Here is a 16,599-nt window from a genome sequence, read left to right as displayed (position 1 = left end):
CATACTAAAATTTTTAATGATCTAAATCATTTATATTTTATGACTAAATAACAAGTTCTAAATACCAGATTTTAAGTTCTGCCAAAAGCAAGTGCTTCAGTGAGTGAACTACTTCAAAAGCCTTTTAACATGCAGCAAACAATAGCCTTGGAATTTATGTTTACATTTTAGACTCCATGGCAATGAAATCATATTTAAAATACCTGTGCAGACTTCATCACTTCTCAGGTTAAATATTCCAATCTTTTGTGTGATGAACATTTTTAATGTTTCATATCAAATAAATAATGATTTTATATATGAAAATGTGAAGTTGTAAGGGCAATCTTTAAAATTGGATACATATTTTATGATATTTTCAGCAACAGAATAATGCTTAGGTTTTAAAGATAATTCTAGTTCTACACTATAATTCCATCCTATCAAGCGTATTATGAAGTTATGTATTTCACTTTTACAATCTTTAGAAGTCCTCCTTGCATGATATGACATCAATAGTTGATTTTCCAGTTTCAAGATGCATATAGGGATGATGTCGTTTGTGTGATTACTTGTTGGCTTGTATTGCCTGTATTACATTTGAAATAACATTTGCAGCATGGAACTATTGAAAGGTGTGTTGTTCTCTTTAATTGTGAGTTGGTTTAGTGAACAACGGCATGGGAAAGACGTGTGAGTTATTGCAGAGAGTACAAAATGCTATCAATGATAGAAAAGGTTGTTATTCCTACATCTGGGGTACAGTGATGACCATCAGTGTGTACACAACTGCACACTGCGGGTACAGAATACATGGCATTGTATGGGGTGTCATGGGATGCATCTTGGAACCAGCAACTCCCAAAAACAATGTATAGATAATAAAATCAGGTTGTCCAACAGTGGTGTCACAGATGAGCATACTGGTTACTTCTGATCATTGTTTCAGCTAGAACATTAACAGATATCGTGTTATTGTTCAGATGAAGAGCATAAAAATCATTCCCATCTGGTCCACATACGTCCATTTAAAGTTTATTTTAAAGCAATTGGTTTGTGTAGTAGGAAAATATCCAGCAATAATTAAGGAGATGGTGTGTAAGCTTTTGTTTATTTGTTATTTTAGCAAGTAAAAATCCATTTGTGTGAACCTGTAATATTTAAAGGGTGACTTTAAAACTGTAAATCTCTGAAAATGGCAAAAAAATCTCAAGACATTTCAGTGTGTGCCAATATTTTTACTGTCTGGTATGTGGTTTTGCTTGAATAAAGTAAAAAAAATATCTACCTGTCTTCCTGTTGAACTCAAGTTGTCAGTAAAGGTGTGTAGTGTATGTGGAAAAAGGCATGGATATTTGGCTAAATATGTAATGGAAAAAATTGGAATATATACTGTGGAACCAAGATTCAGAGTTCCCAGAGCATCAAAATACTTCCAAAGCTACAAATAATGAGCACTATACTTGAACTTTATCTGAGATGAAATTCATGCTAATAAGATTGAGTCAAATTTAGAATTCAGGCAGCTTTTTAACCAATCATAAATGCAATCTATTCCGTATTGACTGGCAATCCAACTTTTTCTTATAAATCAATCATAAATAAGTCAATATTTATGGAATATTGGTCTCGGTATAAGGTGATGATTACTGATTATGTGTGCGTGGTGTGTAGAAATTTGTTGATAACCAATATGTAGTTACTAAATTTACCAGGTTTTACGGTCGTCATCTTTCCAGAACCTCAGCTACAACAATTTCCAACTACCTTTAATTCTGATGTCACAACAACAACAACAACAACAACAACAACAACAACAACAGATTTGTTGTCCAACTTCTCAACAATTTACTTCGAGCAAAGTGCTTTGTGTCCACAATTTAAATGACAGGAAAAAGGGACATTTTCTGTCTGATTATTCTGTAACCGACACCCATTTATAAATTTCACTTTTGACATAATGAAACGGAGAAAAACGAAAACTCCGCATCTACCGAACCTGTATTCCATCTTTAACACAATCTTAAATTAACCTTTGAAAATCCCCCTAAATATTTTTTTACTATAATATATATTAATATAACCTTTATTCGTCCAAATAAATGAGAACATTTGTTGAATGGTCGCCAAGGAACAGCGCCATCGTCGTGCGTCTATCTCAAACGTTGGTGGCGCAGTTTCAAATCGACGCGTGAGATGATGAGCAGACGACACGATCTCCATTGCTGGAAAGGATGCCGATGACACCCGCGAGCTCGACTCAAACTTCATAGAACACTAGGTATGTGCAATCACTCGTATACATTCTGGGGAAGTGCGTTACCGTGGGTGATGGGGGTGGAGCATCACAAAAATGCAAAAGGTAAGCTAATTGTATATGTATATCCATCTGTATCATTGAATAAGCTTAAAGAATGTATGTGAAGAAGATACAGATTAGCACGTGTTCACTTAGCCCTGCTTACACAGGCGGTGCACGAGTCTATATTGCTGACTTGACTCTAGCCCTGCTTACAGGTGGTGCACGAGTCTATATTGCTGACTTGACATGTAGGAGGGACAATTGTCAGAATCGCCGAGTCCCGGATTACATGTACTCCGTATGCAAGCAGGACTAGTGCTCACTGTGTTATAGTATGGGAATGTAGGCATCCATGGTTATACTTAAGTTATAGCGACAGTTTTGGCCGAGCTGATTATCTCGTTTGCTGTTAGTTCTGACCTCTATAAAGTCTGAGTTTGAACCCGCCAAGCATCGGCTTGGTTTGATTGAAAAATAATATCCTGGACGGTGGTCTGTATGAAGGGGTGCTTAGTTTGATCATGGAGGTATAGCAGTCTGCCGAATTAACAGCTCAGGTTTTCCCAGGGTACTCTAGTCTCGGTTACCCAGCAGGAGGGGGCAGAGGGGGCAAGTGGCTGGGTAACCGAGACTAAGGGTACTCCGGTTTCTTCCTGCTTCTTCTATTCAACACTTGGGCAGAGTGGACTGCATAAGCTAAACCCGAAATCTAAAGCGGCAAGTTGTATTACAGTAAGAAAGAATGGATTTTCGGTGCTTGTATTGATATTTGTTACTGAATCTGAAAACAAAATACATAAATTTATAACCAGGGAAATAGGAATATCATTAAAAACACACATCATGACCTGCAAGCATTATTGCAACCAGATATAAACTGAATGTTCTTACATTACTTTGTTGGAATTCAAAGTTCCAAGCTACAGCTAGAATATCACACATGATGTACCCCTTAACTGTAAAATGAATTAGACGAAACTATATGAAATTTGAAGGTTATGTATACTTAGGATAATGCCTAATTATCGAAAAGTCATTAATTATGCAAATGAACCATTAAGATTATAATCTACATCGACAACATTTAAGCTTATATCCCACAAAATTTACACTTTGTTGGGTCAACTATTCATAATGTATACACATGGACATCAAGACTGTCAGTATACAAACTGTCACTAAAAGAACCATAGTTTGGATCTTTCACAAATATAGGCCTGGTGACTTTTTCACTGAAAAGAAAACTTTAGAAACTTAACGAAAATAGCGAAAATTATACTACTGGAAATTTAACACACGGCCACCCATGATATACGACATGATTTGTTCAACAGACTTCCTCGTATCAATTTGTGACCTGGCCTCTCTATATCTGACTCTGCAAATATAGAACCTGGATGAAACTAGATATCATATAACATTAGGTTATAAGGTTAATTTAGATGTCTTTATCCTATCTGTTCCATATGTCAACCAGTTGATCACATTTTATATAAAACGCAAATGTTGAGTCGTTAAATTAGTATATAATATATATTTGTGAAACGCTTGCCCCGGGCTAGAGGGGCGTCTTTATCTATCTACTCCCACGTAGAAAATGACTCTAATGGCTGGTGGCCCAATTCACAGGTGCCTGATTGTATGAGGTAGTGTAGATAAACATAACTTGTCAACGGGTACATTTCGTACAGGTGTTCGAAGGTACAGGTGGATTTACGATGATTAGACTAACTGTCTTGTTTGTTGATCGGTATGGGGATGATTTTTTATTGACTTCCTCTTGGTGGCAGTGTCATGAATCAAAGGCCACTGATCAACAAAGACGTCTTCTTTTGAATGCTTGCCAAAGATGATCACATATCATACATGTACGTTCACGCCTCACATGTTTGCTAGAACACCTAAGAGTTGACAGGTTAAATCTGTGACCGCTAGAGTGCTGTGAAGTTATCACGTTATTAATGTACACTTAGTGTTTCCGATGACATTACTTCAGAGAATAGGGTGTACATGTACTAGGTAGGTCGGGATTGTAATTTATATTTTTGTTATTACTTCAACCCAAAGCTAGACAAGTCTCCCGTAACATGCAGTTGATGAGGTCTAAAAGTAGTAAATGAAAACAATTTAATATGTGATTCAGAAGTAGACAAACTCAAGCAGAAATAACATATCGTTTCTCTCTGGAATGTTGTTGGTATTTTATGGTAACAAAGTTAGGTTGGCAAGAAGATCTACAGGGGATTCGAAACAGAAGTAAATTGTCATTATTTTATCGTTTTTGCATGTTAAAAAATGTTTAGGGTCAACGGTTTCAACTACATGTAGGGTCGATTCAGTTATCGGAAACATGCTACTTTTATTATTTGGCCTTATTGCTCGGCTATGAGGACACTAGTAGAATATCTTACCACGAGTTGAGGCTTGTTCTATGGCAACTATTTCCCGAGGCTGAAAACCTGGGGTGGGGTGTGTGTGTGTGGGGGGGGGGGGAATAGTTGCTACATAACAGCTCGAGGAGGTACGTCTACTAGTGTCCAAATAAGGGCTGGCAATAGGTGTTTATATAACACATCACAGCCTGTGGTACGTTTTGTTTCCATGGCCAAAGCTGGTATGTGCTAATGCCCGTATGTGCAAATTGAGGTCACTATTGGTCAATAGTAAATGCCATGTGATATTATCTAAGCCAATCACAGAACCCTATGAAAACGATGTGTTATATATGCACTGGCAAGGATGCCATATTGCCTCGAAGTTTCTCTAGAGTTCATGTATTCACCTCTCAAATAATTGGTGGGTAACTAGTTGGCAGAATACCCTTTATGAATCCCTCTGTGCAGTGCCATGTGGTGATAATGACGGCATTGTTTTTCGTCTGATAGGTCGAAGAAGCTTGTATTAAGGTCTCAGATCTGCTCTGGAATTTTGCTGAACAAATGCAAGATGATTTCCTGCTAAATGCTACCATTTTACCCTAGCAAATACTACCATTTTGTGGAAAGCCATATACAGGCACCTGCGATTGACAGTCATACTATCAATGTGTGCTACCTCCGGTCTCAAAATAAAGAACACAGATATTTCTAATGAATCAGGAAACTACAATCATGTTATGTTATGTATGTATGTATGTATGTATGTATGTATGTATGTATGTATGTATGTATGTATGTATGTATGTATGTATGTATGTATGTATGTATGTATGTACGTAATTGGCACGTTGTTTGCCATTCGGTATAAGGCCTAATAAAAAAATTGTGTGGGTCTGATTACGCTCAATTTTGGAATAGGTGGGGTAGGTAGATGTTTTTATTTTTTGTATATTTTTAACAGGTGTGAGTGTCTAGTTCAGGTAGTTATGTGTTGTCTGTCTTCCTTATGGTCTCTGTGTTATTATTTCCTGCTCATGAGATGTACACCTATTACAGATTGGAAGAACAGTTTTATATATAAATTTGTCTTTTTTTATTTAAGTTGGTGTATGAGTTTCGCAATTTTCGCGATATGATTATTTTCTCGAATATGTAAAAATAGTTTGGGGTCGGCAGTGACAAACTAGGTGGGTCGCGTAACGGGAACTAAACTTTAAAAAAAAAATTAGGCCTAAGCTCAAAATTGATAAAATATTAACTGACGCAGTCTTCTTGTCACGTTGTGTTCATAACCTGAATCTGTTACGGGGTGCACCACTATATTCAATATTTCATCACTATTCTTTGAATCGTGAGATAACGCTATATGCGATCGATGATGTGGACAATTCTCATTTCTTAGCTAAACGCGTTTTGTTTTTTCATTATTTTTGCATGAGTATGCAAATGATTCATAATGAAGGCGTCAGATGATTAATGCACAGTAGGATGAGTTCGAATCAATGCATACGTACAAATTCGTTTGCCATGGTAACTATCATATGTTTACTGATCGTGACCCGAGTTACTGTGATGAAACGCCGGATATGAAGAGAGATATGCGTTGGCCTTAGCTGACCTTTCAAAACTTCTGATGTGAAATCAGACGAGATATTTGAGTGTATTGGTTTTACCCAAACTACTTAACCTAAAGCTCTTCGACATCCTAGCAATGGAAAGTACTGGGCTGTTATGCCCGACAATGGTTTGATGCAAGGGAAAAGGCTACCGTTACATGTAAACGCAAATGGTTTGTAGTCAATAGGGGATTATTACGTTAGATAATCATACGAACGGTACAAAGTCCGGTAAAATGAATATTACCATGGTTACAGTTATTAAAGTCTATCACACGTTACTCGTTTTTGAAGAGAACAGACATGACTGGGTTTAAGATGTGATATAATTGCATACAAAATATAAGCCTTATCAGTGGGTTAGATACTTAAAACTAATACATTGGATATTAATTAGCTAGGGGAATTTGGGACGGAGCAACGAAAAACACATTATTAAAAATAATTAGGTTCCTTTTGGCATTATTCCAGAGAATGCATTGATAAGTATTGACAATAATGTCACGAGCTTTTTTTTCCCCTAAGTTAAACGGCAACTTGCTACGTGTACAACTCCCAAGAAGGGAATGTCTTTAACACTCAAAACCGAGTATAAATGCAAGGTTATCACCGATATCTGTACAGTGCGATGTGTGCACGTCGGTTGATACAACGGTAAGTTGCGTACACTTTATCTATTACCCATAGAATACGTTAATACTGTGTACTCCCTTGAGAGATTCTACTTTGCTCAGACCAGCGAATTCTGACATTATTCGTTCGTTCATTTCAATCGTGTAAACTAAGCTCATTTTTGCGTGCACCAATATGACAACAACGGACATTTTGTGGAGAGCAATTTGAACATGAAATGGTATAATCTCATTTTGAATTCACTAATCGCGAGGTTGCGTGCCTTTATGTTGTCAAAATTAAAGTTCAAACAAACCGAAGACAAATACCAGATCTTTTTTTTTTTTTTTTTTTTGATCTGGAGCGAAAAATGAAACCAGCGACATCGAAACAATCAAGACCAATTCATGTGATAGCTACATGGATGGGCCATGGCGATGAATTATCTTTCTAGATAATTAAGTCAATGCAAAGTACATCTGATTCAGTTTACCGTCGGCTGTACATGTTCATCTCAGGAGTAAAGCTACATTTGCATTTATTAGGGATTTGTTCTCAAATTTTCTTTCGAAGTGCATGTAGCTGTTCTGGTTGCAATTGGCCTCCTAGATGGGATACAACTGGCGCGCCATATCCGTACATCAGTATTGCGATTTTTCTTGCACCAATAAACCAGTCAGCGCTGGTACGTTTGGGTGCAGTCAACGAGTCACGTAGTACGTAGTTTACATCAGACTCGCAAACTTTTTTCCAAATACCTCTATGGATAGTTTAGCAGCACGAGGACAACGCTCAGAAGAAATATTGATTATAAATTTAGTTCATCAATGCACAACTGAGTACTATTTTTGCCAGTCTTTCATCAAAAATTAAAACATTGATTTCAATAAGAATGGCACACTTGATCTGTTAACGAATCTCCACGACTTACAGCTAAAATGATGTTGGTTTGGTGTTTCACTCAAACTCATGTAACATGACATTTTTACAAACACTCAGACAACTTCCAATACAAAAGAATGATATTGGTACCATGCACAGTGGGGATGTGGAAGTAGTCAAGTTGATATTGGCGATATAGTCTGGGTGATTAGCTTTTAACGATTTCAACCTGAATTTGGTCAATCTCATCGCTCTATTCCCCTAATTTTCCCGTGAGACCACTCCTCTCCTAACATCAAACTAAGAATTGACTCATGTCATGATAGTACTAGTACTGTTTGCATATGGAGTAAGTCGTCCCTTCCTTCTCCCTCCTCCGTCCTGCGAAGACAGCCGTGAAAACCGGGCTTTCTAGAAATGCTGTTAACTGATTAACAGTCCTGTGGTCAAATATTAGCAATAAATGGACAATTTCATAATTTTTCCTGGCCGTTTCTGCAAAAGTCACAGTTCAGATGACTACAAATACCAAGTTCAACCGTAATTTCAGGCTTCTTCGTTATGTACGATGCCCTATTGGACGTCCCGATCAAATATGACGGCGTTTGTAAGGTGGGACGTTTGAAATTACAGTGCGAACTGGAAAAGTTCGATTTTGACACTTTTTGTGATCTTACCAGCGACTACTATCGTCAAAGAGATGTAAAATGAGTACACATTCGTTCGATTGCTAATATTTGATAGCTGGGCATGTAATTCTTTTGCAATTGGTGGGTCACCATTTTGCTGGCGCACTAGAAACAAACGGGTTACGTTGCTTTTCGCAGGACGATATTGAGCAAAACGTCCGTATGCAGGACTAATGCCATGGTTGTCAGTAGTAATTGCGTTTATGTTTTCTGATATTATAGAACAACGGTGGCAGTTGTGGGATGTGGCACAAAACTATGCAAACCGGAGTTAGACAATTAAATTAGTCATGATAGTAATATAAGATCGTCCCCTGGTTTTATAAGTTTTAATGTAAAAACATTCCCCCGAGAACTTTAACCCATTTGTAAAACCCATTTGTAAAATATGAGCCGTGACTCCTAATTTCTCGACCCTCCCTCACTTGTAATTAACGAAGGCTCTCTTACCGTGTCATCCTTACATTCGAGGGTCTTATGTGCATATATCATTGGCACCTGAAAATCACTGACCTGGCTACTTGTGGGGTGATTTGTAACTGGGCTACTGTGGACAGACCAGCCTATCACATTTAAGTACAAGTACATGACGTCGCTACTAGTATGTGACGTCATAATGTATGAAGAATGCATGTTATGTTATGTTAGTGATAAGCTTATAAGGAAGATGCAGTCTATTCTTTTTTTTACTTACTTCCTCTTTTTCTTGTACAAATAGATAACCACATAGTTATCAAAAACTTATTGATGCTATCTCTAGCTCTCGAACTTCAAAGTACACCGATACAAAGATAAAGTGAGATATCGTTTTGTTGTTTACCGTGTTGAGATTAGTCAGAAAACTGTAAAACTATCATCACGCGATACGAAACACAAAATTAGCATAATTTGGTGATTTTTATTACGACGTGTAGAATCATCGTCGTAAACCACACCCTCTTTTACGGCACCGTCGAAGATACTCCTTTTCGCAGAATCGCAGAAGAAATAACACCTCTGGTTTGCGAGAATGTGTAGAATATAGTTCAAGTTATCAAACCAGACAATTGTCCCTGAACTCTGCGTGTATGTGTTGGTAACTTTTTATGTAATTCGGGGTGAACAGTTACATAATTCTAATAAAAATAATAATAACTAAATAATGTAACATGAATACTATTTTCAGTATTACTAATGTAATACTAACGTGAAATTAAACCTAATATTGGTCTTCTGAGGATACAACATTGAAATGCATCAACTGGCGTTGTTTGCCCGCGAAAACGTTTTGGTTGACCCCGGAGTTGATAAAATGATAATCCGCTTGCTTAGCTGCACTGCCATACTTTTATATTACATGTAATCTGCCAATCGAAATAACGAATATGCAAATATATAAAACTGTTATAGAAGTGTCCTATCGCATATCAGAAACATTGCATTCTTATCAGTCACATCGTCGCAAACCTCGACCGTTTTACGGTACCGTTCTTAACGAGTCGGTCCCTTCAAAGAAATAATTGCTCTGGTTTACGAGAATGTTCAGTCAATGTACCATCGATGTTTAATACCATTGCCTCAAGGTATATTTTGTATATACTATTGATATTGTTTTCACCATTCGTGATTAGGATGGTCTGTTTTGAAGAGTTTGATGGGATAGATCCTAAACTGAAGTGGGCTGAAAGCAATAATCAATAATGGCGACGTGAGTAGTATTTATTCTCAAAGTTTTGGTTAATTTTGTTTTATATGGAAATATACTTGGTAAGCATGTCTTGCAATGAAATATGTTACTGTGACGTAATATCATTTTGGTTACCAGTAAATTTTGAAAAAACACTACAGCACTGATTCCTAAGCCTCTTACTAAACCACATCCAATCTGATTAAAATCTGAAGTAGGAATTCCTAAATTAGATTGGCGGTGCTTCTCCGGAATACGACTCGACTGTTTTTATTTCATTCGGATATTCTGTACTTTGTTTTCGATTTTGTTGTTCCGGGAGCGCCCGTCGAAAACATAGACTATGCAACTGTCGTGTTTGCAAGTTATGAATTAATATAGTTACAGATGCGAAACTTCTAATTATTAATATTGGATATGTTCTTTTAAACAAAAGCAAGCCGCTAGTATGTTTGGAAGTATGGACTCTATCTAACAGGTCAGACTTCGGTGACACGAACGAAACAATATCACCCGTAGAGAAGTTGATATCTGCTGTTGAAGATGGTAATTACGAAAGGGCGGAAGATGTTCTATTCGAGGTAATTTACGCATTAAACCTGCACTAGCTGCAACTGGGATATACTTTTTTTTACCAAATAACCAAAGATTCACTAACAATTGTTAAAAGACCAATAATTACACAATCTTTATGATTGTTAATCAGTGGTCAATATTATCCTTTTAACAGTACGCAAACAGGTTGAAATCAATATCACCGCTGAGGGCGCTGATTTTTTGTGTGCGGCCCACTATCTTTTTGATGTGATTTATCGTGTATACAGTTGCTACAAAAATTTGTTTACCCACAGGTAATGCAATACTGTTCATGGTGTTCGATATTACGAGTAAGTTATTGAACCTGACAGAACATTTTCAAGAAAGTATTCCAATTGCAGTTGTCGGTTTCCATTGCTAATGAACCTATTCGTTATAAACATTAAAAGTACCCAAGAGTTCATTTGCCCAATAGATTCTTAATGTATGACGCATTCTTAATGTATGACAGTTACGCTCTGGTCTGACTTCCTTCATCTGTTTAGAACAAAGGACATATCAACTGTGAATTCCATAGAAATGGTGTCAAAACAACTGCATTGGAGTTAGCGGCTGGTAAAGATGACTTCATCATGACCAATTTGTTGTTGGAAAATGGCGCCGTGATACCTCTGAAAAAATTCCATGGTAACATTTACCATATAACTCTTCGTGTGTATGTATGTATGTATGTATGTATGTATGTATGTATGTATGTATGTATGTATGTATGTATTCGTATTGCATCTCTGTCTGGTAACCTACATTGATTTATTACCATTCAATTAAATTACAGATGGTACTGTTGGAAACCCGGACTACGTTGGTGAGTAATGACTCGGCAAGGACATAATTAAGCTTTTGAAATAAAATAATCATGTTTAAGTAGACTCGTTAGAGGAAGAGTACAAAATTAATCTTTTTATATTTGTCGATATTACATAATTTGTAAAGTGTATACATTGTTTCGTAAATTAGGCCGGTTAATTTGTTATTAACGCATTTTTAAAAGGTGACACAAACTGTGAAAGTTTGTCACTAGCGAGAGGGTGCTCTAATTCTAAAATAGTGTTGTATCGTGATTTTCTTTCATAGTGACACTCTATACAAACTCATTAAGTAAACTGAAAAAGTCACATTTTTCTATATGTCTGTCTGTCTGTCTGTCTGTCTGTCTGTCTGTCCCTGCAGCCAACTATGCGGGTGTGTATCCAACGATTCATGGCCATTCAGGTGTATATCCAGGTAAGAATTTTAGAATCCTTCTTATATTTTCAATTTTGCCTCTGTCTCTAGATCTCTTTGTTGAAAATCCCTTGTGTGAAAATGAAATCTGTGTGACACACCATCCTCCTTGCACTTCGTGTAATATTTAATTCCATGTTTTTAGCATACAATCTTACAACAGAACTCCGTGACACGTTAGTGCAAGTGTGGCGTACTGGGAATATTTGCACGATTCAGTGTTCTCTGCAGTCGCACTTTCTTGAGCGAAGTGTTCGCGTGATGCACATGAACCGATCGCGCACGCGCTCATTTGCATACAATTATGCACTATATATACGATTTTGGCACATCCGCCACCGACACCAGTACAATATTTTACCTACGACTTCCTCTAATTTTTAATCTCACACGTAAGCTTCTTTAATTCAGACAAATAATTCCACCACTATACAGGTTTTTGTGTACACATTTTGTCATATTTTTGTAACCTATGAGTTTCTTAATACCCATTTCCATCGTGTTTTGTAGAACGAGATAGAATGTGTTTTAAGGACATTCTTAAAAGGCGTGCAGAATATTTCCAAAGGAACAAGGGGAAATATTTGCACCCGTTATAACTTCAGTAAATATACTACCTTCACTGAATAGCTACAAAATAAATTTACTCTCAACACAGACTGACTACCCAAGCTTACTTGATGTTGAAAAGTATCTTATTATCTTATTGAAAATTTGTAAATTTCATTTTTATTCTTAATCGTACTTTTAGTACATATTATTGTGGATGTGATCGTTATGCTTCAAATGTTAAGAAATATTGCTCCTCTCGGAAGTTATCAAACGAGGAACATCCAAGCATACAAATCAGAGAGAGAGCTGTGGGTAAAATATTGTACAGTGATCGCACTGTAAGACAGACTAGATACGTCGTGTCACTCGACCTATGAAGGGACTGCGGGCGCCCCGAGACACAGAGAACTACATGTTGTATATACAGACTAGGCGTTCCATGTGCAAATACCACTGTTATGCGCGCGCACCAATAAAGGGGATCACGGGATGTAATACATGTTACTATATAAATCTACAGGGCCTGATATACCCGCAGAACGCAAATACAGCCTGTATGCTGCCATTTCAAGTCCAGCCTATGTATCAATGTCGTATTTAGTGAACAAAACCGAGGATAAAGACAATAAGAAACGTGTTCTGCTAAACTGCTTCTATTTGGTTAGAAAGTTGAATAAAGTGATTGATGAAGAGGCAACGTGTATTTGGAAGGTAAGATAATATATTATAATTTAGTTGTATGTAGTTGACCGTTTTTAAAAAAAAAATATAATGATTTAAGAGCAGGTCACATTATGTCGCACTGACGGATGTGGTGACGACAACACGATCAGTCGATATGGAGGAAACAATAAACTATCAACATCATCTTTAAGACGGAACAAGAATGTAAAGTGACAAACGTTTTGTTGTAAAAGATCTCAGAACAATAGTAAACCTTTCTTATTTTTATTTAATATTTCTCCCTGCCAGGAAAAATACGAAGCTCTTATAAAACGCTCGGAAAAGTTCACAGTTGATATCTTGGCGTGTTGTAGTACAAAGGAGGAAATAGAAAATCTTATTGGTGGTGGCTGGTATGACATTGATAGAACGGCAACTGACAATGTTAGCGATGCGAACGGTTTTGATAGTATTACTAGTCTTTTCAAGAATCTGAGCAGCTATGAGCGCCCTCTAACGAAATATACCCTTTTGAGGGAGGCCATTGAACTGGAGCAGAAGGAGGTACGTGTCATTGAACTGTTTCAGTAAAGTAAAGTAAAGTAAAGTAAAGCAAAGCAAAGCAAAGCAAAGCAAAGCAAAGTAAAGTAAAGTAAAGTAAAGTAAAGTACGGTTGTACACTTTGTATTCACAATATTTAGCTTAGTGCTATCCGTGGCATCGAATCTCAAGATCTCACTTTACGTCTAGCTGAATTAGTTCCTGAGAGGATATTTCAAATTTAACTGAAGCCAGCAAACATTCATTTATTTATCTAAGACTAAATGAAATGGGAAGTCATCGAATGCTTGATACAATGATACAATGAAAATCAGTTGAACTGCAAAGGAGGAAGAATATGTTAAAAATAGATTTGGCTGATAAGTCTCCAATCAAAAACATTCCTACAGTGTGTTGAGTTCAATACTAACAATTACATGATAATATGGTTCCTAATACATGTATAGAGTTTCCACATGTATCATTTTTACAATTAGCCTTCCCATGGAGGTATAAAGGGGGAGGCATACATGTATACCTCCATGGCCTACATGTACACTTGTACCTTGCACCTTGGAGTAATTATACTGTCAGTATAATTACTCCAAGCTTGTACCTTGTACCTTGTAGTCTTCACTTCCAAAATTGGTCCACTAGGGACTATAACTGGAAGACTCGAAGGACTAGCGCTACTACGCTAGTTGATATCCACCTGACAATTTTATTTTAAATTTGGCTCAAATCAAAATGTCAGTTAGGATAGCAAATAGCGTAGTAGTACTAGTCCTTCGAGTGTACAGGTAGGCTATTTTACAATGAGATCGCACATTGATTGTTTTGGGTTCCAGTCACAGTAAGAATGTTTAATTAAACTTTTCTTTAAAGAGGTGTAAAAAATCAAACAGATAACCTGGTTAGCTAAAAGCTAGTCTTCCCCAGAGCCCTCTAAAAGACAACGAAAACAGGATAAGTAAAACCACAGGCATTGTCTATGGTAAAACACACAGAAATATAAGACAAATACAAAATACGGGATAAATAAAATTGACAGAAACACTCATTTAAAATATACTACTATAAAATAAATTTTGAAAGTGCTTAAAAAGGGTAAACATTTTCAGTAAGTTTTATTAGGTTATTACTGTCCAAACGTTTAATTTGGTTTTAAGAGGGCGAAAGCTAGTCAGAACGTTTTGAAACCCTTTGCGTTGAGTTTTGTTGAGACCTTCCAATTTTCAAATTTTGTGTTTTAAAAAAATACAAATTTAATAAATAAAACCACGATCTATGCATTGTGAAGGGCCAACATACTATCAACCAAGAACTATATATTATAATACAAGTTACTATTGCTCCATTTTCAGTTTGTTACACAGAATACAATACAATACTTTCTAAAGACCCAGTGGATGTGTGGACAAGCTTCTTGGACAAGAAAAACAAGAAAACGAGGCTTTAAATGGACGATACTATTCGCGATCTACTCTTTTTTGGTATATGGAATTTTACATCAGATTTTCCCGATTCATGTCATTGCACCTCACGGAAGTCCTCTGCACCGACTTTATCATGGGCCAAAAGCGGCATTCTTGTGCCACCACTATCATTACTTCTTCTTCCTATTTTTGGTGTTCATGTATGAGATTAACATCCACTACGAGATCAATGATAACGGCATTAGCATCGCATCGGGTATTAACTACAAAATAATACTTGCTTTGTTAATCATATGGTTTTGCACGTTGTGTATTATAGAAATACAAGAGTTGTTATCACTGGGAGTAATTCGTTACTTCAAGACTTACACTAACATATTGGATTTGATGATTCTCTCGTCTTTCATCATTGGTATATTAATAGCCAATCCTGATATAGTCGGTACGTCGTTTGACAATCCCTACATGTACATCGTCCTGAGTAAGGTTACTCCCCTGTCATTCGTCTGTGCTACGTTGAGGTTTATGGCGCCTTTTTACCTGTCTCGGTTCCTTGGACCCACATTGTTGGTATTTACAAGGATGACAACAGACGCACTTCGATTCTTTTTAATCTTCCTATATGTGATCTTGGCCTTTGCCCTAGCTATGTACTACTTGTATGTGGATGTTGGAGTAGAACTGACTGATTATGCAAAGTGAGTAAACAGGCCTATATATGGTATCACAACGACACTTTCATGACCTGTGTGGGAACTTTCAACATCCAGGTCTTCCTGAAAACATACAAAATATATATTCCTACAAAGGAGAATTTTGAATCTCTTCACTATCTTAACTCGCTTTGAAAGTCAATAAAATGTCAATCTTTGTTCTTTGAAAAAGGTATTTGTGTAATTAGGAACACAAAAATTGGACGGTATGACACCTGGTGTACTGCTCAAGTATCACTCACACAATTACAAAGGTCGTAAAAGTCAGCTGTTCATCAGAGCATTATAGATGTTGCATAGCTCACAGTATGAATATCGATTTAATATGCGATACACATTATTTATTAACAAGTGGCTTATCTGTGTTATTATTCTAAATTAGGCGCAAATAAAAAAAATTTGTTTCCGATAACATGACAAAAATTAGGTTATTTAAATCGAAATTTATTTTTATTTTTATTTTTGTTTTTATTTTGTCTCGAAAAATTGCTCCAAACCAAAGAAAAGATACTCGTTGGTCACAGTAATTCTGATAGTTTAATGGGTAAAAGAAGTAAAGGAATTAAGACAATTATATGTGAAATAGATGACCACAATATGCAGACTGTACTTTATAAATACAAAAATATAAAAAGAATTCTTTACCAAAGATACTTTTGCAAGATACTTTACACAGAAATAGAAGTAAATTCTCACTAGTTTTTGGATGTAAAAATATTAAGGGTCGGCGTAGGGTGGATCGGGTTATCG

This window comes from Glandiceps talaboti, chromosome 16, assembly GCF_964340395.1.
Source record: "Glandiceps talaboti chromosome 16, keGlaTala1.1, whole genome shotgun sequence".
NCBI lineage: Eukaryota > Metazoa > Hemichordata > Enteropneusta > Spengelidae > Glandiceps > Glandiceps talaboti.
The sequence above is the reverse complement of the archived record's forward strand: the minus strand, read 5'-3'. Positions refer to the sequence as shown.